At 70.7% G+C, this 27,181-nt stretch overlaps 13 non-coding genes across 13 annotated transcripts; all 13 read left to right on the top strand.

Annotated features, from left to right (window-relative positions):
* Positions 1-1,416: 1,416 nt before the first annotated feature.
* Positions 1,417-1,535, top strand: LOC148161391 (5S ribosomal RNA). Its single transcript, XR_015767583.1, has one exon. It is a non-coding gene; the product is annotated as a 5S ribosomal RNA (ribosomal RNA).
* A 1,950-nt stretch (positions 1,536-3,485) lies between these two features.
* LOC148161392 (5S ribosomal RNA) lies at positions 3,486-3,604 on the top strand. Its single transcript, XR_015767584.1, has one exon. It is a non-coding gene; the product is annotated as a 5S ribosomal RNA (ribosomal RNA).
* A 1,948-nt stretch (positions 3,605-5,552) lies between these two features.
* On the top strand, positions 5,553-5,671 carry LOC148161393 (5S ribosomal RNA). The gene has a single exon (XR_015767619.1). It is a non-coding gene; the product is annotated as a 5S ribosomal RNA (ribosomal RNA).
* A 1,951-nt stretch (positions 5,672-7,622) lies between these two features.
* On the top strand, positions 7,623-7,741 carry LOC148161394 (5S ribosomal RNA). The gene has a single exon (XR_015767585.1). It is a non-coding gene; the product is annotated as a 5S ribosomal RNA (ribosomal RNA).
* A 1,948-nt stretch (positions 7,742-9,689) lies between these two features.
* Positions 9,690-9,808, top strand: LOC148161395 (5S ribosomal RNA). The gene has a single exon (XR_015767586.1). It is a non-coding gene; the product is annotated as a 5S ribosomal RNA (ribosomal RNA).
* A 1,956-nt stretch (positions 9,809-11,764) lies between these two features.
* LOC148161396 (5S ribosomal RNA) lies at positions 11,765-11,883 on the top strand. The gene has a single exon (XR_015767587.1). It is a non-coding gene; the product is annotated as a 5S ribosomal RNA (ribosomal RNA).
* A 2,095-nt stretch (positions 11,884-13,978) lies between these two features.
* On the top strand, positions 13,979-14,097 carry LOC148161397 (5S ribosomal RNA). The gene has a single exon (XR_015767588.1). It is a non-coding gene; the product is annotated as a 5S ribosomal RNA (ribosomal RNA).
* Positions 14,098-16,032: 1,935 nt separating this feature from the next.
* LOC148161398 (5S ribosomal RNA) lies at positions 16,033-16,151 on the top strand. Its single transcript, XR_015767589.1, has one exon. It is a non-coding gene; the product is annotated as a 5S ribosomal RNA (ribosomal RNA).
* A 1,955-nt stretch (positions 16,152-18,106) lies between these two features.
* Positions 18,107-18,225, top strand: LOC148161399 (5S ribosomal RNA). The gene has a single exon (XR_015767590.1). It is a non-coding gene; the product is annotated as a 5S ribosomal RNA (ribosomal RNA).
* A 1,950-nt stretch (positions 18,226-20,175) lies between these two features.
* On the top strand, positions 20,176-20,294 carry LOC148161400 (5S ribosomal RNA). Its single transcript, XR_015767591.1, has one exon. It is a non-coding gene; the product is annotated as a 5S ribosomal RNA (ribosomal RNA).
* A 1,953-nt stretch (positions 20,295-22,247) lies between these two features.
* LOC148161401 (5S ribosomal RNA) lies at positions 22,248-22,366 on the top strand. Its single transcript, XR_015767593.1, has one exon. It is a non-coding gene; the product is annotated as a 5S ribosomal RNA (ribosomal RNA).
* Positions 22,367-24,448: 2,082 nt separating this feature from the next.
* LOC148161402 (5S ribosomal RNA) lies at positions 24,449-24,567 on the top strand. Its single transcript, XR_015767594.1, has one exon. It is a non-coding gene; the product is annotated as a 5S ribosomal RNA (ribosomal RNA).
* Positions 24,568-26,522: 1,955 nt separating this feature from the next.
* LOC148161403 (5S ribosomal RNA) lies at positions 26,523-26,641 on the top strand. Its single transcript, XR_015767595.1, has one exon. It is a non-coding gene; the product is annotated as a 5S ribosomal RNA (ribosomal RNA).
* The last annotated feature ends 540 nt before the right edge of the window (positions 26,642-27,181 follow it).

The raw sequence follows: 27,181 nt of genomic DNA on the forward strand, positions 1-27,181 counted from the left end.
GTGCCCAGGCACACCGGGCAACCGGCCCCATCTTCTGCCTGGGCACGCCTCCACCTTCTCCCCAGCAGCCCTGGGCTGCGCTTCCACCCGGGCGGGCATTCCCCCCTCCCGGCGGATCACCGTCCCTTTGCCCCCGGGCCGGGGGTCCCCGCTCCGTGTGGGCATGATACAAGATGGCCGACCGCCCGGGCCCTCACCCGTTGGCACCCGGGACCACCCGTTGACACCCGAGTCCGTGCTCAGTCTCCCCGCAACGGCGAAGCGAAGAGCGAGGCTCGTTCGCTCATCGACACGGCGGGACGGCGGCGCGCGGCGCCCGACGAGCAAAAGCGGCCCCCCAAGTCAAGGACGAGAGCATAGGAGAATGGCCCGTACGCGCCCAGGGCCACAGAGGGTCCCGGGCAGGAATGGGAGCAGAGCGGGTTTCCTGGAGACTGGGCTGCAAGTCCTCGGGCCCCGAGGAGCTCCTGGGCGCCCAAACCACGCCCAAGGACGACCACCCTCCCCGGGGCCAGCTTCCTCGCCAACACAGCCTCCTCCGTGTGTGTGTGTGTGTGTGTGTGTGTCTGTGTGTGTGTGTGTGTGTGTGGTGTGCTGTGGTGTGGTGTTCTGTGCTGTCCTGTGCTGTGCTGTGCTGTGCTGTGCTGTGTGCTGTGCGGTGTGTGTGGGCTGTGTGTCTGTTTCTGTCGGGGGCACCTGAGTCTGAGTCCCTGTGCACATCCAGGTCAGGGTCTGCGTGCGTCTGTCGTGCGGTCCGAGCGGGTCTGTGTGTTGGATGCTCTGTCTGTGTCTCCCCCTGTGTGTCTCTTCCTCTCTATCTACATCTCCCTCTCTCTGGGTCTCTGTCTTTCCCCGAGTGTCTGTGCGTTCGTCTGTGCCAGCCGTGCTCTCGAGTCTCTCAGTCGGGTCCTGGCGTCGGTGGGTGGGCGAGGGAAGGGTGGCGGAGGAAGGGCGATGGGGTTGGGCTGCTGAGGAGGGTCCCTGGCGGGCGCCGGTGGCTGGCGCTGGCTTTGAGCAAGGCGGGGTGGAGAGGCGGGAAGGCCTGGTGGCGGCCCTCGCTTGCCCTCGGGCGGAGGGTGGGGGACGGTGGGTGGGTGGGCGCGGAGAACACCGCGCGGGCCGCGCTCCCGGCGCCCCGACGCTCCCCTTTGCCATCTCGGGAGCCAGGCGGCGGTGGCGGCGGCGGCTGCCGGGACTGGAGAGTCCCCGTGCGGGAGAGTGCCTGGACTTTCGCGACAGGGGGGCGCTGCAGGCGCCCCCGTCCCCTGGGCCGGTTGGAAGGCAGGCAGGCGGGCAGGCAGGTGCAAGGCCCAGGGCAGGAGGGGGGGCGGGTGGGGAGTGAGGAGCGAAGAGCGGCAGGGCGCGGGTCGGGAGGCACAGAGCAGGCTCTTAGGGCGCCTAGTGGCAGCAGCTCACGTCTACGGCCATACCACCCTGAACGCGCCCGATCTCGTCTGATCTCGGAAGCTAAGCAGGGTCGGGCCTGGTTAGTACTTGGATGGGAGACCGCCTGGGAATACCGGGTGCTGTAGGCTTTTTTTCTTGGTCTTTTCTTGCCCCTTCGGCCTCCCTTGCCCTCCCTTTGCCGCCACAGCCCCCCCCCCCCCGCCTTACCCAGCAAGGCTTCCTCCAAACACGCCCTGGCCCCCGGCCCCTCGCCACGCGCGCACCGCCCCGCGGGTCCCGGGCCCGCTGCGGGTGCCGGCTGCACGGGCAAACGGCCGCCAGCCGGCCCTTCCACCTGCAAGCCACCACGCCCACGCCCACTTGAACAAGGGCGGGCTGGGGGGCGGCGGGGGCGGGTGGGTCGGGGGGAGGCGGCGGGTTCGGAGGGAGGTAAAGGGGGAGGGCGGCGAGGACCGCGGCGGGCTTGGGGCGCGGTGGGGGTGGGGCCGGGGGTGGGGGAGGGGTGTGGGGGAGGGGGTGGGCGTAGGGGGCGGGGTGGGGGTGGGGGTGGGGGTGGGAGCGCGTATGGGACGGCACCCCGGCCCGGCAGGCAGGCGTGCCCTTCCGAGGTCCCGCGCCTCGGGCCCTCATCCACCGAGTCACTGGCCATTCCCCTGGGCCGCCCCGAGTGCCCAGGCACACCGGGCAACCGGCCCCATCTTCTGCCTGGGCACGCCTCCACCTTCTCCCCAGCAGCCCTGGGCTGCGCTTCCACCCGGGCGGGCATTCCCCCCCTCCCGGCGGATCACCGTCCCTTTGCCCCCGGGCCGGGGGTCCCCGCTCCGTGTGGGCATGATACAAGATGGCCGACCGCCCGGGCCCTCACCCGTTGGCACCCGGGACCACCCGTTGACACCCGAGTCCGTGCTCAGTCTCCCCGCAACGGCGAAGCGAAGAGCGAGGCTCGTTCGCTCATCGACACGGCGGGACGGCGGCGCGCGGCGCCCGACGAGCAAAAGCGGCCCCCCAAGTCAAGGACGAGAGCATAGGAGAATGGCCCGTACGCGCCCAGGGCCACAGAGGGTCCCGGGCAGGAATGGGAGCAGAGCGGGTTTCCTGGAGACTGGGCTGCAAGTCCTCGGGCCCCGAGGAGCTCCTGGGCGCCCAAACCACGCCCAAGGACGACCACCCTCCCCGGGGCCAGCTTCCTCGCCAACACAGCCTCCTCCGTGTGTGTGTGTGTGTGTGTGTGTGTGTGTGTGTGTGTGTGTGTGTGTGTGTGGTGTGCTGTGGTGTGGTGTTCTGTCCTGTGCTGTGCTGTGCTGTGCTGTGTGCTGTGCGGTGTGTGTGGGCTGTGTGTCTGTTTCTGTCGGGGGCACCTGAGTCTGAGTCCCTGTGCACATCCAGCTCAGGGTCTGCGTGCGTCTGTCGTGCGGTCCGAGCGGGTCTGTGTGTTGGATGCTCTGTCTGTGTCTCCCCCTGTGTGTCTCTTCCTCTCTATCTACATCTCCCTCTCTCTGGGTCTCTGTCTTTCCCCGAGTGTCTGTGCGTTCGTCTGTGCCAGCCGTGCTCTCGAGTCTCTCAGTCGGGTCCTGGCGTCGGTGGGTGGGCGAGGGAAGGGTGGCGGAGGAAGGGCGATGGGGTTGGGCTGCTGAGGAGGGTCCCTGGCGGGCGCCGGTGGCTGGCGCTGGCTTTGAGCAAGGCGGGGTGGAGAGGCGGGAAGGCCTGGTGGCGGCCCTCGCTTGCCCTCGGGCGGAGGGTGGGGGACGGTGGGTGGGTGGGCGCGGAGAACACCGCGCGGGCCGCGCTCCCGGCGCCCCGACGCTCCCCTTTGCCATCTCGGGAGCCAGGCGGCGGTGGCGGCGGCGGCTGCCGGGACTGGAGAGTCCCCGTGCGGGAGAGTGCCTGGACTTTCGCGACAGGGGGGCGCTGCAGGCGCCCCCGTCCCCTGGGCCGGTTGGAAGGCAGGCAGGCGGGCAGGCAGGTGCAAGGCCCAGGGCAGGAGGGGGGGCGGGTGGGGAGTGAGGAGCGAAGAGAGGCAGGGCGCGGGTCGGGAGGCACAGAGCAGGCTCTTAGGGCGCCTAGTGGCAGCAGCTCACGTCTACGGCCATACCACCCTGAACGCGCCCGATCTCGTCTGATCTCGGAAGCTAAGCAGGGTCGGGCCTGGTTAGTACTTGGATGGGAGACCGCCTGGGAATACCGGGTGCTGTAGGCTTTTTTTCTTGGTCTTTTCTTGCCCCTTCGGCCTCCCTTCCCCTCCCTTTGCCGCCACAGCCCCCCCCCCCCGCCTTACCCAGCAAGGCTTCCTCCAAACACCCCCTGGCCCCCGGCCCCTCGCCACGCGCGCACCGCCCCGCGGGTCCCGGGCCCGCTGCGGGTGCCGGCTGCACGGGCAAACGACCGCCAGCCGGCCCTTCCACCTGCAAGCCACCACGCCCACGCCCACTTGAACAAGGGCGGGCTGGGGGGCGGCGGGGGCGGGTGGGTCGGGGGGAGGCGGCGGGTTCGGAGGGAGGTAAAGGGGGAGGGCGGCGAGGACCGCGGCGGGCTTGGGGCGCGGTGGGGGTGGGGCCGGGGGTGGGGGAGGGGTGTGGGGGAGGGGGTGGGCGTAGGGGGCGGGGTGGGGGTGGGGGTGGGGGTGGGAGCGCGTATGGGACGGCACCCCGGCCCGGCAGGCAGGCGTGCCCTTCCGAGGTCCCGCGCCTCGGGCCCTCATCCACCGAGTCACTGGCCATTCCCCTGGGCCGCCCCGAGTGCCCAGGCACACCGGGCAACCGGCCCCATCTTCTGCCTGGGCACGCCTCCACCTTCTCCCCAGCAGCCCTGGGCTGCGCTTCCACCCGGGCGGGCATTCCCCCCCTCCCGGCGGATCACCGTCCCTTTGCCCCCGGGCCGGGGGTCCCCGCTCCGTGTGGGCATGATACAAGATGGCCGACCGCCCGGGCCCTCACCCGTTGGCACCCGGGACCACCCGTTGACACCCGAGTCCGTGCTCAGTCTCCCCGCAACGGCGAAGCGAAGAGCGAGGCTCGTTCGCTCATCGACACGGCGGGACGGCGGCGCGCGGCGCCCGACGAGCAAAAGCGGCCCCCCAAGTCAAGGACGAGAGCATAGGAGAATGGCCCGTACGCGCCCAGGGCCACAGAGGGTCCCGGGCAGGAATGGGAGCAGAGCGGGTTTCCTGGAGACTGGGCTGCAAGTCCTCGGGCCCCGAGGAGCTCCTGGGCGCCCAAACCACGCCCAAGGACGACCACCCTCCCCGGGGCCAGCTTCCTCGCCAACACAGCCTCCTCGGTGTGTGTGTGTGTGTGTGTGTGTGTGTGTGTGTGTGTGTGTGTGTGGTGTGCTGTGGTGTGGTGTTCTGTGCTGTCCTGTGCTGTGCTGTGCTGTGCTGTGTGCTGTGCGGTGTGTGTGGGCTGTGTGTCTGTTTCTGTCGGGGGCACCTGAGTCTGAGTCCCTGTGCACATCCAGGTCAGGGTCTGCGTGCGTCTGTCGTGCGGTCCGAGCGGGTCTGTGTGTTGGATGCTCTGTCTGTGTCTCCCCCTGTGTGTCTCTTCCTCTCTATCTACATCTCCCTCTCTCTGGGTCTCTGTCTTTCCCCGAGTGTCTGTGCGTTCGTCTGTGCCAGCCGTGCTCTCGAGTCTGTCAGTCGGGTCCTGGCGTCGGTGGGTGGGCGAGGGAAGGGTGGCGGAGGAAGGGCGATGGGGTTGGGCTGCTGAGGAGGGTCCCTGGCGGGCGCCGGTGGCTGGCGCTGGCTTTGAGCAAGGCGGGGTGGAGAGGCGGGAAGGCCTGGTGGCGGCCCTCGCTTGCCCTCGGGCGGAGGGTGGGGGACGGTGGGTGGGTGGGCGCGGAGAACACCGCGCGGGCCGCGCTCCCGGCGCCCCGACGCTCCCCTTTGCCATCTCGGGAGCCAGGCGGCGGTGGCGGCGGCGGCTGCCGGGACTGGAGAGTCCCCGTGCGGGAGAGTGCCTGGACTTTCGCGACAGGGGGGCGCTGCAGGCGCCCCCGTCCCCTGGGCCGGTTGGAAGGCAGGCAGGCGGGCAGGCAGGTGCAAGGCCCAGGGCAGGAGGGGGGGCGGGTGGGGAGTGAGGAGCGAAGAGCGGCAGGGCGCGGGTCGGGAGGCACAGAGCAGGCTCTTAGGGCGCCTAGTGGCAGCAGCTCACGTCTACGGCCATACCACCCTGAACGCGCCCGATCTCGTCTGATCTCAGAAGCTAAGCAGGGTCGGGCCTGGTTAGTACTTGGATGGGAGACCGCCTGGGAATACCGGGTGCTGTAGGCTTTTTTTCTTGGTCTTTTCTTGCCCCTTCGGCCTCCCTTGCCCTCCCTTTGCCGCCACAGCCCCCCCCCCCCCGCCTTACCCAGCAAGGCTTCCTCCAAACACCCCCTGGCCCCCGGCCCCTCGCCACGCGCGCACCGCCCCGCGGGTCCCGGGCCCGCTGCGGGTGCCGGCTGCACGGGCAAACGGCCGCCAGCCGGCCCTTCCACCTGCAAGCCACCACGCCCACGCCCACTTGAACAAGGGCGGGCTGGGGGGCGGCGGGGGCGGGTGGGTCTGGGGGAGGCGGCGGGTTCGGAGGGAGGTAAAGGGGGAGGGCGGCGAGGACCGCGGCGGGCTTGGGGCGCGGTGGGGGTGGGGCCGGGGGTGGGGGAGGGGTGTGGGGGAGGGGGTGGGCGTAGGGGGCGGGGTGGGGGTGGGGATGGGGGTGGGAGCGCGTATGGGACGGCACCCCGGCCCGGCAGGCAGGCGTGCCCTTCCGAGGTCCCGCGCCTCGGGCCCTCATCCACCGAGTCACTGGCCATTCCCCTGGGCCGCCCCGAGTGCCCAGGCACACCGGGCAACCGGCCCCATCTTCTGCCTGGGCACGCCTCCACCTTCTCCCCAGCAGCCCTGGGCTGCGCTTCCACCCGGGCGGGCATTCCCCCCCTCCCGGCGGATCACCGTCCCTTTGCCCCCGGGCCGGGGGTCCCCGCTCCGTGTGGGCATGATACAAGATGGCCGACCGCCCGGGCCCTCACCCGTTGGCACCCGGGACCACCCGTTGACACCCGAGTCCGTGCTCAGTCTCCCCGCAACGGCGAAGCGAAGAGCGAGGCTCGTTCGCTCATCGACACGGCGGGACGGCGGCGCGCGGCGCCCGACGAGCAAAAGCGGCCCCCCAAGTCAAGGACGAGAGCATAGGAGAATGGCCCGTACGCGCCCAGGGCCACAGAGGGTCCCGGGCAGGAATGGGAGCAGAGCGGGTTTCCTGGAGACTGGGCTGCAAGTCCTCGGGCCCCGAGGAGCTCCTGGGCGCCCAAACCACGCCCAAGGACGACCACCCTCCCCGGGGCCAGCTTCCTCGCCAACACAGCCTCCTCCGTGTGTGTGTGTGTGTGTGTGTGTGTGTGTGTGTGTGTGTGTGTGTGTGTGTGTGTGTGCTGTGGTGTGGTGTTCTGTCCTGTGCTGTGCTGTGCTGTGCTGTGTGCTGTGCGGTGTGTGTGGGCTGTGTGTCTGTTTCTGTCGGGGGCACCTGAGTCTGAGTCCCTGTGCACATCCAGCTCAGGGTCTGCGTGCGTCTGTCGTGCGGTCCGAGCGGGTCTGTGTGTTGGATGCTCTGTCTGTGTCTCCCCCTGTGTGTCTCTTCCTCTCTATCTACATCTCCCTCTCTCTGGGTCTCTGTCTTTCCCCGAGTGTCTGTGCGTTCGTCTGTGCCAGCCGTGCTCTCGAGTCTCTCAGTCGGGTCCTGGCGTCGGTGGGTGGGCGAGGGAAGGGTGGCGGAGGAAGGGCGATGGGGTTGGGCTGCTGAGGAGGGTCCCTGGCGGGCGCCGGTGGCTGGCGCTGGCTTTGAGCAAGGCGGGGTGGAGAGGCGGGAAGGCCTGGTGGCGGCCCTCGCTTGCCCTCGGGCGGAGGGTGGGGGACGGTGGGTGGGTGGGCGCGGAGAACACCGCGCGGGCCGCGCTCCCGGCGCCCCGACGCTCCCCTTTGCCATCTCGGGAGCCAGGCGGCGGTGGCGGCGGCGGCTGCCGGGACTGGAGAGTCCCCGTGCGGGAGAGTGCCTGGACTTTCGCGACAGGGGGGCGCTGCAGGCGCCCCCGTCCCCTGGGCCGGTTGGAAGGCAGGCAGGCGGGCAGGCAGGTGCAAGGCCCAGGGCAGGAGGGGGGGCGGGTGGGGAGTGAGGAGCGAAGAGAGGCAGGGCGCGGGTCGGGAGGCACAGAGCAGGCTCTTAGGGCGCCTAGTGGCAGCAGCTCACGTCTACGGCCATACCACCCTGAACGCGCCCGATCTCGTCTGATCTCGGAAGCTAAGCAGGGTCGGGCCTGGTTAGTACTTGGATGGGAGACCGCCTGGGAATACCGGGTGCTGTAGGCTTTTTTTCTTGGTCTTTTCTTGCCCCTTCGGCCTCCCTTCCCCTCCCTTTGCCGCCACAGCCCCCCCCCCCCGCCTTACCCAGCAAGGCTTCCTCCAAACACCCCCTGGCCCCCGGCCCCTCGCCACGCGCGCACCGCCCCGCGGGTCCCGGGCCCGCTGCGGGTGCCGGCTGCACGGGCAAACGACCGCCAGCCGGCCCTTCCACCTGCAAGCCACCACGCCCACGCCCACTTGAACAAGGGCGGGCTGGGGGGCGGCGGGGGCGGGTGGGTCGGGGGGAGGCGGCGGGTTCGGAGGGAGGTAAAGGGGGAGGGCGGCGAGGACCGCGGCGGGCTTGGGGCGCGGTGGGGGTGGGGCCGGGGGTGGGGGAGGGGTGTGGGGGAGGGGGTGGGCGTAGGGGGCGGGGTGGGGGTGGGGGTGGGGGTGGGAGCGCGTATGGGACGGCACCCCGGCCCGGCAGGCAGGCGTGCCCTTCCGAGGTCCCGCGCCTCGGGCCCTCATCCACCGAGTCACTGGCCATTCCCCTGGGCCGCCCCGAGTGCCCAGGCACACCGGGCAACCGGCCCCATCTTCTGCCTGGGCACGCCTCCACCTTCTCCCCAGCAGCCCTGGGCTGCGCTTCCACCCGGGCGGGCATTCCCCCCCTCCCGGCGGATCACCGTCCCTTTGCCCCCGGGCCGGGGGTCCCCGCTCCGTGTGGGCATGATACAAGATGGCCGACCGCCCGGGCCCTCACCCGTTGGCACCCGGGACCACCCGTTGACACCCGAGTCCGTGCTCAGTCTCCCCGCAACGGCGAAGCGAAGAGCGAGGCTCGTTCGCTCATCGACACGGCGGGACGGCGGCGCGCGGCGCCCGACGAGCAAAAGCGGCCCCCCAAGTCAAGGACGAGAGCATAGGAGAATGGCCCGTACGCGCCCAGGGCCACAGAGGGTCCCGGGCAGGAATGGGAGCAGAGCGGGTTTCCTGGAGACTGGGCTGCAAGTCCTCGGGCCCCGAGGAGCTCCTGGGCGCCCAAACCACGCCCAAGGACGACCACCCTCCCCGGGGCCAGCTTCCTCGCCAACACAGCCTCCTCGGTGTGTGTGTGTGTGTGTGTGTGTGTGTGTGTGTGTGTGTGTGTGTGGTGTGCTGTGGTGTGGTGTTCTGTGCTGTCCTGTGCTGTGCTGTGCTGTGCTGTGTGCTGTGCGGTGTGTGTGGGCTGTGTGTCTGTTTCTGTCGGGGGCACCTGAGTCTGAGTCCCTGTGCACATCCAGGTCAGGGTCTGCGTGCGTCTGTCGTGCGGTCCGAGCGGGTCTGTGTGTTGGATGCTCTGTCTGTGTCTCCCCCTGTGTGTCTCTTCCTCTCTATCTACATCTCCCTCTCTCTGGGTCTCTGTCTTTCCCCGAGTGTCTGTGCGTTCGTCTGTGCCAGCCGTGCTCTCGAGTCTGTCAGTCGGGTCCTGGCGTCGGTGGGTGGGCGAGGGAAGGGTGGCGGAGGAAGGGCGATGGGGTTGGGCTGCTGAGGAGGGTCCCTGGCGGGCGCCGGTGGCTGGCGCTGGCTTTGAGCAAGGCGGGGTGGAGAGGCGGGAAGGCCTGGTGGCGGCCCTCGCTTGCCCTCGGGCGGAGGGTGGGGGACGGTGGGTGGGTGGGCGCGGAGAACACCGCGCGGGCCGCGCTCCCGGCGCCCCGACGCTCCCCTTTGCCATCTCGGGAGCCAGGCGGCGGTGGCGGCGGCGGCTGCCGGGACTGGAGAGTCCCCGTGCGGGAGAGTGCCTGGACTTTCGCGACAGGGGGGCGCTGCAGGCGCCCCCGTCCCCTGGGCCGGTTGGAAGGCAGGCAGGCGGGCAGGCAGGTGCAAGGCCCAGGGCAGGAGGGGGGGCGGGTGGGGAGTGAGGAGCGAAGAGCGGCAGGGCGCGGGTCGGGAGGCACAGAGCAGGCTCTTAGGGCGCCTAGTGGCAGCAGCTCACGTCTACGGCCATACCACCCTGAACGCGCCCGATCTCGTCTGATCTCGGAAGCTAAGCAGGGTCGGGCCTGGTTAGTACTTGGATGGGAGACCGCCTGGGAATACCGGGTGCTGTAGGCTTTTTTTCTTGGTCTTTTCTTGCCCCTTCGGCCTCCCTTGCCCTCCCTTTGCCGCCACAGCCCCCCCCCCCCCGCCTTACCCAGCAAGGCTTCCTCCAAACACCCCCTGGCCCCCGGCCCCTCGCCACGCGCGCACCGCCCCGCGGGTCCCGGGCCCGCTGCGGGTGCCGGCTGCACGGGCAAACGGCCGCCAGCCGGCCCTTCCACCTGCAAGCCACCACGCCCACGCCCACTTGAACAAGGGCGGGCTGGGGGGCGGCGGGGGCGGGTGGGTCTGGGGGAGGCGGCGGGTTCGGAGGGAGGTAAAGGGGGAGGGCGGCGAGGACCGCGGCGGGCTTGGGGCGCGGTGGGGGTGGGGCCGGGGGTGGGGGAGGTGTGTGGGTGAGGGGGTGGGCGTAGGGGGCGGGGTGGGGGTGGGGATGGGGGTGGGAGCGCGTATGGGACGGCACCCCGGCCCGGCAGGCAGGCGTGCCCTTCCGAGGTCCCGCGCCTCGGGCCCTCATCCACCGAGTCACTGGCCATTCCCCTGGGCCGCCCCGAGTGCCCAGGCACACCGGGCAACCGGCCCCATCTTCTGCCTGGGCACGCCTCCACCTTCTCCCCAGCAGCCCTGGGCTGCGCTTCCACCCGGGCGGGCATTCCCCCCCTCCCGGCGGATCACCGTCCCTTTGCCCCCGGGCCGGGGGTCCCCGCTCCGTGTGGGCATGATACAAGATGGCCGACCGCCCGGGCCCTCACCCGTTGGCACCCGGGACCACCCGTTGACACCCGAGTCCGTGCTCAGTCTCCCCGCAACGGCGAAGCGAAGAGCGAGGCTCGTTCGCTCATCGACACGGCGGGACGGCGGCGCGCGGCGCCCGACGAGCAAAAGCGGCCCCCCAAGTCAAGGACGAGAGCATAGGAGAATGGCCCGTACGCGCCCAGGGCCACAGAGGGTCCCGGGCAGGAATGGGAGCAGAGCGGGTTTCCTGGAGACTGGGCTGCAAGTCCTCGGGCCCCGAGGAGCTCCTGGGCGCCCAAACCACGCCCAAGGACGACCACCCTCCCCGGGGCCAGCTTCCTCGCCAACACAGCCTCCTCCGTGTGTGTGTGTGTGTGTGTGTGTGTCTGTGTGTGTGTGTGTGTGTGTGGTGTGCTGTGGTGTGGTGTTCTGTGCTGTCCTGTGCTGTGCTGTGCTGTGCTGTGCTGTGTGCTGTGCGGTGTGTGTGGGCTGTGTGTCTGTTTCTGTCGGGGGCACCTGAGTCTGAGTCCCTGTGCACATCCAGGTCAGGGTCTGCGTGCGTCTGTCGTGCGGTCCGAGCGGGTCTGTGTGTTGGATGCTCTGTCTGTGTCTCCCCCTGTGTGTCTCTTCCTCTCTATCTACATCTCCCTCTCTCTGGGTCTCTGTCTTTCCCCGAGTGTCTGTGCGTTCGTCTGTGCCAGCCGTGCTCTCGAGTCTGTCAGTCGGGTCCTGGCGTCGGTGGGTGGGCGAGGGAAGGGTGGCGGAGGAAGGGCGATGGGGTTGGGCTGCTGAGGAGGGTCCCTGGCGGGCGCCGGTGGCTGGCGCTGGCTTTGAGCAAGGCGGGGTGGAGAGGCGGGAAGGCCTGGTGGCGGCCCTCGCTTGCCCTCGGGCGGAGGGTGGGGGACGGTGGGTGGGTGGGCGCGGAGAACACCGCGCGGGCCGCGCTCCCGGCGCCCCGACGCTCCCCTTTGCCATCTCGGGAGCCAGGCGGCGGTGGCGGCGGCGGCTGCCGGGACTGGAGAGTCCCCGTGCGGGAGAGTGCCTGGACTTTCGCGACAGGGGGGCGCTGCAGGCGCCCCCGTCCCCTGGGCCGGTTGGAAGGCAGGCAGGCGGGCAGGCAGGTGCAAGGCCCAGGGCAGGAGGGGGGGCGGGTGGGGAGTGAGGAGCGAAGAGCGGCAGGGCGCGGGTCGGGAGGCACAGAGCAGGCTCTTAGGGCGCCTAGTGGCAGCAGCTCACGTCTACGGCCATACCACCCTGAACGCGCCCGATCTCGTCTGATCTCGGAAGCTAAGCAGGGTCGGGCCTGGTTAGTACTTGGATGGGAGACCGCCTGGGAATACCGGGTGCTGTAGGCTTTTTTTCTTGGTCTTTTCTTGCCCCTTCGGCCTCCCTTGCCCTCCCTTTGCCGCCACAGCCCCCCCCCCCCCCGCCTTACCCAGCAAGGCTTCCTCCAAACACCCCCTGGCCCCCGGCCCCTCGCCACGCGCGCACCGCCCCGCGGGTCCCGGGCCCGCTGCGGGTGCCGGCTGCACGGGCAAACGGCCGCCAGCCGGCCCTTCCACCTGCAAGCCACCACGCCCACGCCCACTTGAACAAGGGCGGGCTGGGGGGCGGCGGGGGCGGGTGGGTCGGGGGGAGGCGGCGGGTTCGGAGGGAGGTAAAGGGGGAGGGCGGCGAGGACCGCGGCGGGCTTGGGGCGCGGTGGGGGTGGGGCCGGGTGTGGGGGACGGGTGTGGGGGAGAGGGTGGGCGTAGGGGGCGGGGTGGGGGTGGGGGTGGGGGTGGGGGAGGGGTGTGGGGGAGGGGGTGGGCGTAGGGGGCGCGGTGGGGGTGGGGCCGGGGGTGGGGGAGGGGTGTGGGGGAGGGGGTGGGCGTAGGGGGCGGGGTGGGGGTGGGGGTGGGGGTGGGAGCGCGTATGGGACGGCACCCCGGCCCGGCAGGCAGGCGTGCCCTTCCGAGGTCCCGCGCCTCGGGCCCTCATCCACCGAGTCACTGGCCATTCCCCTGGGCCGCCCCGAGTGCCCAGGCACACCGGGCAACCGGCCCCATCTTCTGCCTGGGCACGCCTCCACCTTCTCCCCAGCAGCCCTGGGCTGCGCTTCCACCCGGGCGGGCATTCCCCCCCTCCCGGCGGATCACCGTCCCTTTGCCCCCGGGCCGGGGGTCCCCGCTCCGTGTGGGCATGATACAAGATGGCCGACCGCCCGGGCCCTCACCCGTTGGCACCCGGGACCACCCGTTGACACCCGAGTCCGTGCTCAGTCTCCCCGCAACGGCGAAGCGAAGAGCGAGGCTCGTTCGCTCATCGACACGGCGGGACGGCGGCGCGCGGCGCCCGACGAGCAAAAGCGGCCCCCCAAGTCAAGGACGAGAGCATAGGAGAATGGCCCGTACGCGCCCAGGGCCACAGAGGGTCCCGGGCAGGAATGGGAGCAGAGCGGGTTTCCTGGAGACTGGGCTGCAAGTCCTCGGGCCCCGAGGAGCTCCTGGGCGCCCAAACCACGCCCAAGGACGACCACCCTCCCCGGGGCCAGCTTCCTCGCCAACACAGCCTCCTCCGTGTGTGTGTGTGTGTTTGTGTGTGTGTGTGTGTGTGTGTGTGTGTGTGTGTGTGTGTGTGTGTGGTGTGCTGTGGTGTGGTGTTCTGTGCTGTCCTGTGCTGTGCTGTGCTGTGCTGTGCTGTGTGCTGTGCGGTGTGTGTGGGCTGTGTGTCTGTTTCTGTCGGGGGCACCTGAGTCTGAGTCCCTGTGCACATCCAGGTCAGGGTCTGCGTGCGTCTGTCGTGCGGTCCGAGCGGGTCTGTGTGTTGGATGCTCTGTCTGTGTCTCCCCCTGTGTGTCTCTTCCTCTCTATCTACATCTCCCTCTCTCTGGGTCTCTGTCTTTCCCCGAGTGTCTGTGCGTTCGTCTGTGCCAGCCGTGCTCTCGAGTCTCTCAGTCGGGTCCTGGCGTCGGTGGGTGGGCGAGGGAAGGGTGGCGGAGGAAGGGCGATGGGGTTGGGCTGCTGAGGAGGGTCCCTGGCGGGCGCCGGTGGCTGGCGCTGGCTTTGAGCAAGGCGGGGTGGAGAGGCGGGAAGGGCTGGTGGCGGCCCTCGCTTGCCCTCGGGCGGAGGGTGGGGGACGGTGGGTGGGTGGGCGCGGAGAACACCGCGCGGGCCGCGCTCCCGGCGCCCCGACGCTCCCCTTTGCCATCTCGGGAGCCAGGCGGTGGTGGCGGCGGCGGCTGCCGGGACTGGAGAGTCCCCGTGCAGGAGAGTGCCTGGACTTTCGTGACAGGGGGGCGCTGCAGGCGCCCCCGTCCCCTGGGCCGGTTGGAAGGCAGGCAGGCGGGCAGGCAGGTGCAAGGCCCAGGGCAGGAGGGGGGGCGGGTGGGGAGTGAGGAGCGAAGAGCGGCAGGGCGCGGGTCGGGAGGCACAGAGCAGGCTCTTAGGGCGCCTAGTGGCAGCAGCTCACGTCTACGGCCATACCACCCTGAACGCGCCCGATCTCGTCTGATCTCGGAAGCTAAGCAGGGTCGGGCCTGGTTAGTACTTGGATGGGAGACCGCCTGGGAATACCGGGTGCTGTAGGCTTTTTTTCTTGGTCTTTTCTTGCCCCTTCGGCCTCCCTTCCCCTCCCTTTGCCGCCACAGCCCCCCCCCCCGCCTTACCCAGCAAGGCTTCCTCCAAACACCCCCTGGCCCCCGGCCCCTCGCCACGCGCGCACCGCCCCGCGGGTCCCGGGCCCGCTGCGGGTGCCGGCTGCACGGGCAAACGACCGCCAGCCGGCCCTTCCACCTGCAAGCCACCACGCCCACGCCCACTTGAACAAGGGCGGGCTGGGGGGCGGCGGGGGCGGGTGGGTCGGGGGGAGGCGGCGGGTTCGGAGGGAGGTAAAGGGGGAGGGCGGCGAGGACCGCGGCGGGCTTGGGGCGCGGTGGGGGTGGGGCCGGGGGTGGGGGAGGGGTGTGGGGGAGGGGGTGGGCGTAGGGGGCGGGGTGGGGGTGGGGGTGGGGGTGGGAGCGCGTATGGGACGGCACCCCGGCCCGGCAGGCAGGCGTGCCCTTCCGAGGTCCCGCGCCTCGGGCCCTCATCCACCGAGTCACTGGCCATTCCCCTGGGCCGCCCCGAGTGCCCAGGCACACCGGGCAACCGGCCCCATCTTCTGCCTGGGCACGCCTCCACCTTCTCCCCAGCAGCCCTGGGCTGCGCTTCCACCCGGGCGGGCATTCCCCCCCTCCCGGCGGATCACCGTCCCTTTGCCCCCGGGCCGGGGGTCCCCGCTCCGTGTGGGCATGATACAAGATGGCCGACCGCCCGGGCCCTCACCCGTTGGCACCCGGGACCACCCGTTGACACCCGAGTCCGTGCTCAGTCTCCCCGCAACGGCGAAGCGAAGAGCGAGGCTCGTTCGCTCATCGACACGGCGGGACGGCGGCGCGCGGCGCCCGACGAGCAAAAGCGGCCCCCCAAGTCAAGGACGAGAGCATAGGAGAATGGCCCGTACGCGCCCAGGGCCACAGAGGGTCCCGGGCAGGAATGGGAGCAGAGCGGGTTTCCTGGAGACTGGGCTGCAAGTCCTCGGGCCCCGAGGAGCTCCTGGGCGCCCAAACCACGCCCAAGGACGACCACCCTCCCCGGGGCCAGCTTCCTCGCCAACACAGCCTCCTCCGTGTGTGTGTGTGTGTGTGTGTGTGTGTGTGTGTGGTGTGCTGTGGTGTGGTGTTCTGTGCTGTCCTGTGCTGTGCTGTGCTGTGCTGTGTGCTGTGCGGTGTGTGTGGGCTGTGTGTCTGTTTCTGTCTGGGGCACCTGAGTCTGAGTCCCTGTGCACATCCAGGTCAGGGTCTGCGTGCGTCTGTCGTGCGGTCCGAGCGGGTCTGTGTGTTGGATGCTCTGTCTGTGTCTCCCCCTGTGTGTCTCTTCCTCTCTATCTACATCTCCCTCTCTCTGGGTCTCTGTCTTTCCCCGAGTGTCTGTGCGTTCGTCTGTGCCAGCCGTGCTCTCGAGTCTCTCAGTCGGGTCCTGGCGTCGGTGGGTGGGCGAGGGAAGGGTGGCGGAGGAAGGGCGATGGGGTTGGGCTGCTGAGGAGGGTCCCTGGCGGGCGCCGGTGGCTGGCGCTGGCTTTGAGCAAGGCGGGGTGGAGAGGCGGGAAGGCCTGGTGGCGGCCCTCGCTTGCCCTCGGGCGGAGGGTGGGGGACGGTGGGTGGGTGGGCGCGGAGAACACCGCGCGGGCCGCGCTCCCGGCGCCCCGACGCTCCCCTTTGCCATCTCGGGAGCCAGGCGGCGGTGGCGGCGGCGGCTGCCGGGACTGGAGAGTCCCCGTGCGGGAGAGTGCCTGGACTTTCGCGACAGGGGGGCGCTGCAGGCGCCCCCGTCCCCTGGGCCGGTTGGAAGGCAGGCAGGCGGGCAGGCAGGTGCAAGGCCCAGGGCAGGAGGGGGGGCGGGTGGGGAGTGAGGAGCGAAGAGCGGCAGGGCGCGGGTCGGGAGGCACAGAGCAGGCTCTTAGGGCGCCTAGTGGCAGCAGCTCACGTCTACGGCCATACCACCCTGAACGCGCCCGATCTCGTCTGATCTCGGAAGCTAAGCAGGGTCGGGCCTGGTTAGTACTTGGATGGGAGACCGCCTGGGAATACCGGGTGCTGTAGGCTTTTTTTCTTGGTCTTTTCTTGCCCCTTCGGCCTCCCTTGCCCTCCCTTTGCCGCCACAGCCCCCCCCCCCCGCCTTACCCAGCAAGGCTTCCTCCAAACACCCCCTGGCCCCCGGCCCCTCGCCACGCGCGCACCGCCCCGCGGGTCCCGGGCCCGCTGCGGGTGCCGGCTGCACGGGCAAACGGCCGCCAGCCGGCCCTTCCACCTGCAAGCCACCACGCCCACGCCCACTTGAACAAGGGCGGGCTGGGGGGCGGCGGGGGCGGGTGGGTCGGGGGGAGGCGGCGGGTTCGGAGGGAGGTAAAGGGGGAGGGCGGCGAGGACCGCGGCGGGCTTGGGGCGCGGTGGGGGTGGGGCCGGGGGTGGGGGAGGGGTGTGGGGGAGGGGGTGGGCGTAGGGGGCGGGGTGGGGGTGGGGGTGGGGGTGGGAGCGCGTATGGGACGGCACCCCGGCCCGGCAGGCAGGCGTGCCCTTCCGAGGTCCCGCGCCTCGGGCCCTCATCCACCGAGTCACTGGCCATTCCCCTGGGCCGCCCCGAGTGCCCAGGCACACCGGGCAACCGGCCCCATCTTCTGCCTGGGCACGCCTCCACCTTCTCCCCAGCAGCCCTGGGCTGCGCTTCCACCCGGGCGGGCATTCCCCCCCTCCCGGCGGATCACCGTCCCTTTGCCCCCGGGCCGGGGGTCCCCGCTCCGTGTGGGCATGATACAAGATGGCCGACCGCCCGGGCCCTCACCCGTTGGCACCCGGGACCACCCGTTGACACCCGAGTCCGTGCTCAGTCTCCCCGCAACGGCGAAGCGAAGAGCGAGGCTCGTTCGCTCATCGACACGGCGGGACGGCGGCGCGCGGCGCCCGACGAGCAAAAGCGGCCCCCCAAGTCAAGGACGAGAGCATAGGAGAATGGCCCGTACGCGCCCAGGGCCACAGAGGGTCCCGGGCAGGAATGGGAGCAGAGCGGGTTTCCTGGAGACTGGGCTGCAAGTCCTCGGGCCCCAAGGAGCTCCTGGGCGCCCAAACCACGCCCAAGGACGACCACCCTCCCCGGGGCCAGCTTCCTCGCCAACACAGCCTCCTCCGTGTGTGTGTGTGTGTGTGTGTGTGTCTGTGTGTGTGTGTGTGTGTGTGGTGTGCTGTGGTGTGGTGTTCTGTGCTGTCCTGTGCTGTGCTGTGCTGTGCTGTGCTGTGTGCTGTGCGGTGTGTGTGGGCTGTGTGTCTGTTTCTGTCGGGGGCACCTGAGTCTGAGTCCCTGTGCACATCCAGGTCAGGGTCTGCGTGCGTCTGTCGTGCGGTCCGAGCGGGTCTGTGTGTTGGATGCTCTGTCTGTGTCTCCCCCTGTGTGTCTCTTCCTCTCTATCTACATCTCCCTCTCTCTGGGTCTCTGTCTTTCCCCGAGTGTCTGTGCGTTCGTCTGTGCCAGCCGTGCTCTCGAGTCTCTCAGTCGGGTCCTGGCGTCGGTGGGTGGGCGAGGGAAGGGTGGCGGAGGAAGGGCGATGGGGTTGGGCTGCTGAGGAGGGTCCCTGGCGGGCGCCGGTGGCTGGCGCTGGCTTTGAGCAAGGCGGGGTGGAGAGGCGGGAAGGCCTGGTGGCGGCCCTCGCTTGCCCTCGGGCGGAGGGTGGGGGACGGTGGGTGGGTGGGCGCGGAGAACACCGCGCGGGCCGCGCTCCCGGCGCCCCGACGCTCCCCTTTGCCATCTCGGGAGCCAGGCGGCGGTGGCGGCGGCGGCTGCCGGGACTGGAGAGTCCCCGTGCGGGAGAGTGCCTGGACTTTCGCGACAGGGGGGCGCTGCAGGCGCCCCCGTCCCCTGGGCCGGTTGGAAGGCAGGCAGGCGGGCAGGCAGGTGCAAGGCCCAGGGCAGGAGGGGGGGCGGGTGGGGAGTGAGGAGCGAAGAGCGGCAGGGCGCGGGTCGGGAGGCACAGAGCAGGCTCTTAGGGCGCCTAGTGGCAGCAGCTCACGTCTACGGCCATACCACCCTGAACGCGCCCGATCTCGTCTGATCTCGGAAGCTAAGCAGGGTCGGGCCTGGTTAGTACTTGGATGGGAGACCGCCTGGGAATACCGGGTGCTGTAGGCTTTTTTTCTTGGTCTTTTCTTGCCCCTTCGGCCTCCCTTGCCCTCCCTTTGCCGCCACAGCCCCCCCCCCCCCGCCTTACCCAGCAAGGCTTCCTCCAAACACGCCCTGGCCCCCGGCCCCTCGCCACGCGCGCACCGCCCCGCGGGTCCCGGGCCCGCTGCGGGTGCCGGCTGCACGGGCAAACGGCCGCCAGCCGGCCCTTCCACCTGCAAGCCACCACGCCCACGCCCACTTGAACAAGGGCGGGCTGGGGGGCGGCGGGGGCGGGTGGGTCGGGGGGAGGCGGCGGGTTCGGAGGGAGGTAAAGGGGGAGGGCGGCGAGGACCGCGGCGGGCTTGGGGCGCGGTGGGGGTGGGGCCGGGGGTGGGGGAGGGGTGTGGGGGAGGGGGTGGGCGTAGGGGGCGGGGTGGGGGTGGGGGTGGGGGTGGGAGCGCGTATGGGACGGCACCCCGGCCCGGCAGGCAGGCGTGCCCTTCCGAGGTCCCGCGCCTCGGGCCCTCATCCACCGAGTCACTGGCCATTCCCCTGGGCCGCCCCGAGTGCCCAGGCACACCGGGCAACCGGCCCCATCTTCTGCCTGGGCACGCCTCCACCTTCTCCCCAGCAGCCCTGGGCTGCGCTTCCACCCGGGCGGGCATTCCCCCCCTCCCGGCGGATCACCGTCCCTTTGCCCCCGGGCCGGGGGTCCCCGCTCCGTGTGGGCATGATACAAGATGGCCGACCGCCCGGGCCCTCACCCGTTGGCACCCGGGACCACCCGTTGACACCCGAGTCCGTGCTCAGTCTCCCCGCAACGGCGAAGCGAAGAGCGAGGCTCGTTCGCTCATCGACACGGCGGGACGGCGGCGCGCGGCGCCCGACGAGCAAAAGCGGCCCCCCAAGTCAAGGACGAGAGCATAGGAGAATGGCCCGTACGCGCCCAGGGCCACAGAGGGTCCCGGGCAGGAATGGGAGCAGAGCGGGTTTCCTGGAGACTGGGCTGCAAGTCCTCGGGCCCCGAGGAGCTCCTGGGCGCCCAAACCACGCCCAAGGACGACCACCCTCCCCGGGGCCAGCTTCCTCGCCAACACAGCCTCCTCCGTGTGTGTGTGTGTGTGTGTGTGTGTGTGTCTGTGTGTGTGTGTGTGTGTGTGGTGTGCTGTGGTGTGGTGTTCTGTGCTGTGCTGTGCTGTGCTGTGCTGTGTGCTGTGCGGTGTGTGTGGGCTGTGTGTCTGTTTCTGTCGGGGGCACCTGAGTCTGAGTCCCTGTGCACATCCAGCTCAGGGTCTGCGTGCGTCTGTCGTGCGGTCCGAGCGGGTCTGTGTGTTGGATGCTCTGTCTGTGTCTCCCCCTGTGTGTCTCTTCCTCTCTATCTACATCTCCCTCTCTCTGGGTCTCTGTCTTTCCCCGAGTGTCTGTGCGTTCGTCTGTGCCAGCCGTGCTCTCGAGTCTCTCAGTCGGGTCCTGGCGTCGGTGGGTGGGCGAGGGAAGGGTGGCGGAGGAAGGGCGATGGGGTTGGGCTGCTGAGGAGGGTCCCTGGCGGGCGCCGGTGGCTGGCGCTGGCTTTGAGCAAGGCGGGGTGGAGAGGCGGGAAGGCCTGGTGGCGGCCCTCGCTTGCCCTCGGGCGGAGGGTGGGGGACGGTGGGTGGGTGGGCGCGGAGAACACCGCGCGGGCCGCGCTCCCGGCGCCCCGACGCTCCCCTTTGCCATCTCGGGAGCCAGGCGGCGGTGGCGGCGGCGGCTGCCGGGACTGGAGAGTCCCCGTGCGGGAGAGTGCCTGGACTTTCGCGACAGGGGGGCGCTGCAGGCGCCCCCGTCCCCTGGGCCGGTTGGAAGGCAGGCAGGCGGGCAGGCAGGTGCAAGGCCCAGGGCAGGAGGGGGGGCGGGTGGGGAGTGAGGAGCGAAGAGCGGCAGGGCGCGGGTCGGGAGGCACAGAGCAGGCTCTTAGGGCGCCTAGTGGCAGCAGCTCACGTCTACGGCCATACCACCCTGAACGCGCCCGATCTCGTCTGATCTCGGAAGCTAAGCAGGGTCGGGCCTGGTTAGTACTTGGATGGGAGACCGCCTGGGAATACCGGGTGCTGTAGGCTTTTTTTCTTCGTCTTTTCTTGCCCCTTCGGCCTCCCTTCCCCTCCCTTTGCCGCCACAGCCCCCCCCCCCCCGCCTTACCCAGCAAGGCTTCCTCCAAACACGCCCTGGCCCCCGGCCCCTCGCCACGCGCGCACCGCCCCGCGGGTCCCGGGCCCGCTGCGGGTGCCGGCTGCACGGGCAAACGGCCGCCAGCCGGCCCTTCCACCTGCAAGCCACCACGCCCACGCCCACTTGAACAAGGGCGGGCTGGGGGGCGGCGGGGGCGGGTGGGTCGGGGGGAGGCGGCGGGTTCGGAGGGAGGTAAAGGGGGAGGGCGGCGAGGACCGCGGCGGGCTTGGGGCGCGGTGGGGGTGGGGCCGGGGGTGGGGAGGGGTGTGGGGGAGAGGGTGGGCGTAGGGGGCGGGGTGGGGGTGGGGGTGGGGGTGGGAGCGCGTATGGGACGGCACCCCGGCCCGGCAGGCAGGCGTGCCCTTCCGAGGTCCCGCGCCTCGGGCCCTCATCCACCGAGTCACTGGCCATTCCCCTGGGCCGCCCCGAGTGCCCAGGCACACCGGGCAACCGGCCCCATCTTCTGCCTGGGCACGCCTCCACCTTCTCCCCAGCAGCCCTGGGCTGCGCTTCCACCCGGGCGGGCATTCCCCCCCTCCCGGCGGATCACCGTCCCTTTGCCCCCGGGCCGGGGGTCCCCGCTCCGTGTGGGCATGATACAAGATGGCCGACCGCCCGGGCCCTCACCCGTTGGCACCCGGGACCACCCGTTGACACCCGAGTCCGTGCTCAGTCTCCCCGCAACGGCGAAGCGAAGAGCGAGGCTCGTTCGCTCATCGACACGGCGGGACGGCGGCGCGCGGCGCCCGACGAGCAAAAGCGGCCCCCCAAGTCAAGGACGAGAGCATAGGAGAATGGCCCGTACGCGCCCAGGGCCACAGAGGGTCCCGGGCAGGAATGGGAGCAGAGCGGGTTTCCTGGAGACTGGGCTGCAAGTCCTCGGGCCCCGAGGAGCTCCTGGGCGCCCAAACCACGCCCAAGGACGACCACCCTCCCCGGGGCCAGCTTCCTCGCCAACACAGCCTCCTCCGTGTGTGTGTGTGTGTGTGTGTGTCTGTGTGTGTGTGTGTGTGTGTGGTGTGCTGTGGTGTGGTGTTCTGTGCTGTCCTGTGCTGTGCTGTGCTGTGCTGTGCTGTGTGCTGTGCGGTGTGTGTGGGCTGTGTGTCTGTTTCTGTCGGGGGCACCTGAGTCTGAGTCCCTGTGCACATCCAGGTCAGGGTCTGCGTGCGTCTGTCGTGCGGTCCGAGCGGGTCTGTGTGTTGGATGCTCTGTCTGTGTCTCCCCCTGTGTGTCTCTTCCTCTCTATCTACATCTCCCTCTCTCTGGGTCTCTGTCTTTCCCCGAGTGTCTGTGCGTTCGTCTGTGCCAGCCGTGCTCTCGAGTCTCTCAGTCGGGTCCTGGCGTCGGTGGGTGGGCGAGGGAAGGGTGGCGGAGGAAGGGCGATGGGGTTGGGCTGCTGAGGAGGGTCCCTGGCGGGCGCCGGTGGCTGGCGCTGGCTTTGAGCAAGGCGGGGTGGAGAGGCGGGAAGGCCTGGTGGCGGCCCTCGCTTGCCCTCGGGCGGAGGGTGGGGGACGGTGGGTGGGTGGGCGCGGAGAACACCGCGCGGGCCGCGCTCCCGGCGCCCCGACGCTCCCCTTTGCCATCTCGGGAGCCAGGCGGCGGTGGCGGCGGCGGCTGCCGGGACTGGAGAGTCCCCGTGCGGGAGAGTGCCTGGACTTTCGCGACAGGGGGGCGCTGCAGGCGCCCCCGTCCCCTGGGCCGGTTGGAAGGCAGGCAGGCGGGCAGGCAGGTGCAAGGCCCAGGGCAGGAGGGGGGGCGGGTGGGGAGTGAGGAGCGAAGAGCGGCAGGGCGCGGGTCGGGAGGCACAGAGCAGGCTCTTAGGGCGCCTAGTGGCAGCAGCTCACGTCTACGGCCATACCACCCTGAACGCGCCCGATCTCGTCTGATCTCGGAAGCTAAGCAGGGTCGGGCCTGGTTAGTACTTGGATGGGAGACCGCCTGGGAATACCGGGTGCTGTAGGCTTTTTTTCTTGGTCTTTTCTTGCCCCTTCGGCCTCCCTTCCCCTCCCTTTGCCGCCACAGCCCCCCCCCCCGCCTTACCCAGCAAGGCTTCCTCCAAACACCCCCTGGCCCCCGGCCCCTCGCCACGCGCGCACCGCCCCGCGGGTCCCGGGCCCGCTGCGGGTGCCGGCTGCACGGGCAAACGGCCGCCAGCCGGCCCTTCCACCTGCAAGCCACCACGCCCACGCCCACTTGAACAAGGGCGGGCTGGGGGGCGGCGGGGGCGGGTGGGTCGGGGGGAGGCGGCGGGTTCGGAGGGAGGTAAAGGGGGAGGGCGGCGAGGACCGCGGCGGGCTTGGGGCGCGGTGGGGGTGGGGCCGGGTGTGGGGGAGGGGTGTGGGGGAGAGGGTGGGCGTAGGGGGCGGGGTGGGGGTGGGGGTGGGGGTGGGGGAGGGGTGTGGGGGAGGGGGTGGGCGTAGGGGGCGCGGTGGGGGTGGGGCCGGGGGTGGGGGAGGGGTGTGGGGGAGGGGGTAGGCGTAGAGGGCGGGGTGGGGGTGGGGGTGGGGGTGGGAGCGCGTATGGGACGGCACCCCGGCCCGGCAGGCAGGCGTGCCCTTCCGAGGTCCCGCGCCTCGGGCCCTCATCCACCGAGTCACTGGCCATTCCCCTGGGCCGCCCCGAGTGCCCAGGCACACCGGGCAACCGGCCCCATCTTCTGCCTGGGCACGCCTCCACCTTCTCCCCAGCAGCCCTGGGCTGCGCTTCCACCCGGGCGGGCATTCCCCCCCTCCCGGCGGATCACCGTCCCTTTGCCCCCGGGCCGGGGGTCCCCGCTCCGTGTGGGCATGATACAAGATGGCCGACCGCCCGGGCCCTCACCCGTTGGCACCCGGGACCACCCGTTGACACCCGAGTCCGTGCTCAGTCTCCCCGCAACGGCGAAGCGAAGAGCGAGGCTCGCTCGCTCATCGACACGGCGGGACGGCGGCGCGCGGCGCCCGACGAGCAAAAGCGGCCCCCCAAGTCAAGGACGAGAGCATAGGAGAATGGCCCGTACGCGCCCAGGGCCACAGAGGGTCCCGGGCAGGAATGGGAGCAGAGCGGGTTTCCTGGAGACTGGGCTGCAAGTCCTCGGGCCCCGAGGAGCTCCTGGGCGCCCAAACCACGCCCAAGGACGACCACCCTCCCCGGGGCCAGCTTCCTCGCCAACACAGCCTCCTCCGTGTGTGTGTGTGTGTGTGTGTGTGTGTGTCTGTGTGTGTGTGTGTGTGTGTGTGGTGTGCTGTGGTGTGGTGTTCTGTGCTGTCCTGTGCTGTGCTGTGCTGTGCTGTGCTGTGTGCTGTGCGGTGTGTGTGGGCTGTGTGTCTGTTTCTGTCGGGGGCACCTGAGTCTGAGTCCCTGTGCACATCCAGGTCAGGGTCTGCGTGCGTCTGTCGTGCGGTCCGAGCGGGTCTGTGTGTTGGATGCTCTGTCTGTGTCTCCCCCTGTGTGTCTCTTCCTCTCTATCTACATCTCCCTCTCTCTGGGTCTCTGTCTTTCCCCGAGTGTCTGTGCGTTCGTCTGTGCCAGCCGTGCTCTCGAGTCTCTCAGTCGGGTCCTGGCGTCGGTGGGTGGGCGAGGGAAGGGTGGCGGAGGAAGGGCGATGGGGTTGGGCTGCTGAGGAGGGTCCCTGGCGGGCGCCGGTGCCTGGCGCTGGCTTTGAGCAAGGCGGGGTGGAGAGGCGGGAAGGCCTGGTGGCGGCCCTCGCTTGCCCTCGGGCGGAGGGTGGGGGACGGTGGGTGGGTGGGCGCGGAGAACACCGCGCGGGCCGCGCTCCCGGCGCCCCGACGCTCCCCTTTGCCATCTCGGGAGCCAGGCGGCGGTGGCGGCGGCGGCTGCCGGGACTGGAGAGTCCCCGTGCGGGAGAGTGCCTGGACTTTCGCGACAGGGGGGCGCTGCAGGCGCCCCCGTCCCCTGGGCCGGTTGGAAGGCAGGCAGGCGGGCAGGCAGCTGCAAGGCCCAGGGCAGGAGGGGGGGCGGGTGGGGAGTGAGGAGCGAAGAGCGGCAGGGCGCGGGTCGGGAGGCACAGAGCAGGCTCTTAGGGCGCCTAGTGGCAGCAGCTCACGTCTACGGCCATACCACCCTGAACGCGCCCGATCTCGTCTGATCTCGGAAGCTAAGCAGGGTCGGGCCTGGTTAGTACTTGGATGGGAGACCGCCTGGGAATACCGGGTGCTGTAGGCTTTTTTTCTTGGTCTTTTCTTGCCCCTTCGGCCTCCCTTCCCCTCCCTTTGCCGCCACAGCCCCCCCCCCCCGCCTTACCCAGCAAGGCTTCCTCCAAACACCCCCTGGCCCCCGGCCCCTCGCCACGCGCGCACCGCCCCGCGGGTCCCGGGCCCGCTGCGGGTGCCGGCTGCACGGGCAAACGGCCGCCAGCCGGCCCTTCCACCTGCAAGCCACCACGCCCACGCCCACTTGAACAAGGGCGGGCTGGGGGGCGGCGGGGGCGGGTGGGTCGGGGGGAGGCGGCGGGTTCGGAGGGAGGTAAAGGGGGAGGGCGGCGAGGACCGCGGCGGGCTTGGGGCGCGGTGGGGGTGGGGCCGGGTGTGGGGGAGGGGTGTGGGGGAGAGGGTGGGCGTAGGGGGCGGGGTGGGGGAGGGGGTGGGGGTGGGAGCGCGTATGGGACGGCACCCCGGCCCGGCAGGCAGGCGTGCCCTTCCGAGGTCCCGCGCCTCGGGCCCTCATCCACCGAGTCACTGGCCATTCCCCTGGGCCGCCCCGAGTGCCCAGGCACACCGGGCAACCGGCCCCATCTTCTGCCTGGGCACGCCTCCACCTTCTCCCCAGCAGCCCTGGGCTGCGCTTCCACCCGGGCGGGCATTCCCCCCCTCCCGGCGGATCACTGTCCCTTTGCCCCCGGGCCGGGGGTCCCCGCTCCGTGTGGGCATGGTACAAGTTGGCCGATCGCCCGGGCCCTCACCCGTTGGCACCCGAGACCACCCGTTGACACCCGACTCCGTGCTCAGTCTCCCGCAACGGCGAAGCGAAGAGCGAGGCTCGTTCGCTCATCGACACGGCGGGACGGCGGCGCGCGGCGCCCGACGAGCAAAAGCGGCCCCCCAAGTCAAGGACGAGAGCATAGGAGAATGGCCCGTACGCGCCCAGGGCCACAGAGGGTCCCGGGCAGGAATGGGGGCAGAGCGGGTTTCCTGGAGACTGGGCTGCAAGTCCTCGGGCCCCGAGGAGCTCCTGGGCGCCCAAACCATGCCCAAGGACGACCACCCTCCCCGGGGCCAGCTTCCTCGCCAACACAGCCTCCTCCGTGTGTGTGTGTGTGTGTGTGTGTGTGTGTGTGTGTGTGTGTGTGTGTGTGGTGTGCTGTGGTGTGGTGTTCTGTGCTGTCCTGTGCTGTGCTGTGCTGTGCTGTGCTGTGTGCTGTGCGGTGTGTGTGGGCTGTGTGTCTGTTTCTGTCGGGGGCACCTGAGTCTGAGTCCCTGTGCACATCCAGGTCAGGGTCTGCGTGCGTCTGTCGTGCGGTCCGAGCGGGTCTGTGTGTTGGATGCTCTGTCTGTGTCTCCCCCTGTGTGTCTCTTCCTCTCTATCTACATCTCCCTCTCTCTGGGTCTCTGTCTTTCCCCGAGTGTCTGTGCGTTCGTCTGTGCCAGCCGTGCTCTCGAGTCTCTCAGTCGGGTCCTGGCGTCGGTGGGTGGGCGAGGGAAGGGTGGCGGAGGAAGGGCGATGGGGTTGGGCTGCTGAAGAGGGTCCCTGGCGGGCGCCGGTGGCTGGCGCTGGCTTTGAGCAAGGCGGGGTGGAGAGGCGGGAAGGCCTGGTGGCGGCCCTCGCTTGCCCTCGGGCGGAGGGTGGGGGACGGTGGGTGGGTGGGCGCGGAGAACACCGCGCGGGCCGCGCTCCCGGCGCCCCGACGCTCCCCTTTGCCATCTCGGGAGCCAGGCGGCGGTGGCGGCGGCGGCTGCCGGGACTGGAGAGTCCCCGTGCGGGAGAGTGCCTGGACTTTCGCGACAGGGGGGCGCTGCAGGCGCCCCCGTCCCCTGGGCCGGTTGGAAGGCAGGCAGGCGGGCAGGCAGGTGCAAGGCCCAGGGCAGGAGGGGGGCGGGTGGGGAGTGAGGAGCGAAGAGCGGCAGGGCGCGGGTCGGGAGGCACAGAGCAGGCTCTTAGGGCGCCTAGTGGCAGCAGCTCACGTCTACGGCCATACCACCCTGAACGCGCCCGATCTCGTCTGATCTCGGAAGCTAAGCAGGGTCGGGCCTGGTTAGTACTTGGATGGGAGACCGCCTGGGAATACCGGGTGCTGTAGGCTTTTTTTCTTGGTCTTTTCTTGCCCCTTCGGCCTCCCTTCCCCTCCCTTTGCCGCCACAGCCCCCCCCCCCCGCCTTACCCAGCAAGGCTTCCTCCAAACACGCCCTGGCCCCCGGCCCCTCGCCACGCGCGCACCGCCCCGCGGGTCCCGGGCCCGCTGCGGGTGCCGGCTGCACGGGCAAACGACCGCCAGCCGGCCCTTCCACCTGCAAGCCACCACGCCCACGCCCACTTGAACAAGGGCGGGCTGGGGGGCGGCGGGGGCGGGTGGGTCGGGGGGAGGCAGCGGGTTCGGAGGGAGGTAAAGGGGGAGGGCGGCGAGGACCGCGGCGGGCTTGGGGCGCGGTGGGGGTGGGGCCGGGGGTGGGGGAGGGGTGTGGGGGAGGGGGTGGGCGTAGGGGGCGGGGTGGGGGTGGGGGTGGGGGTGGGAGCGCGTATGGGACGGCACCCCGGCCCGGCAGGCAGGCGTGCCCTTCCGAGGTCCCGCGCCTCGGGCCCTCATCCACCGAGTCACTGGCCATTCCCCTGGGCCGCCCCGAGT

The sequence above is a fragment of the Eumetopias jubatus genome, unplaced genomic scaffold, assembly GCF_037043125.1.
Source record: "Eumetopias jubatus isolate StellerSeaLion01/CBP00866 unplaced genomic scaffold, mEumJub1_p1.0 scaffold_187, whole genome shotgun sequence".
In the NCBI taxonomy this organism is placed as follows: domain Eukaryota; kingdom Metazoa; phylum Chordata; class Mammalia; order Carnivora; family Otariidae; genus Eumetopias; species Eumetopias jubatus.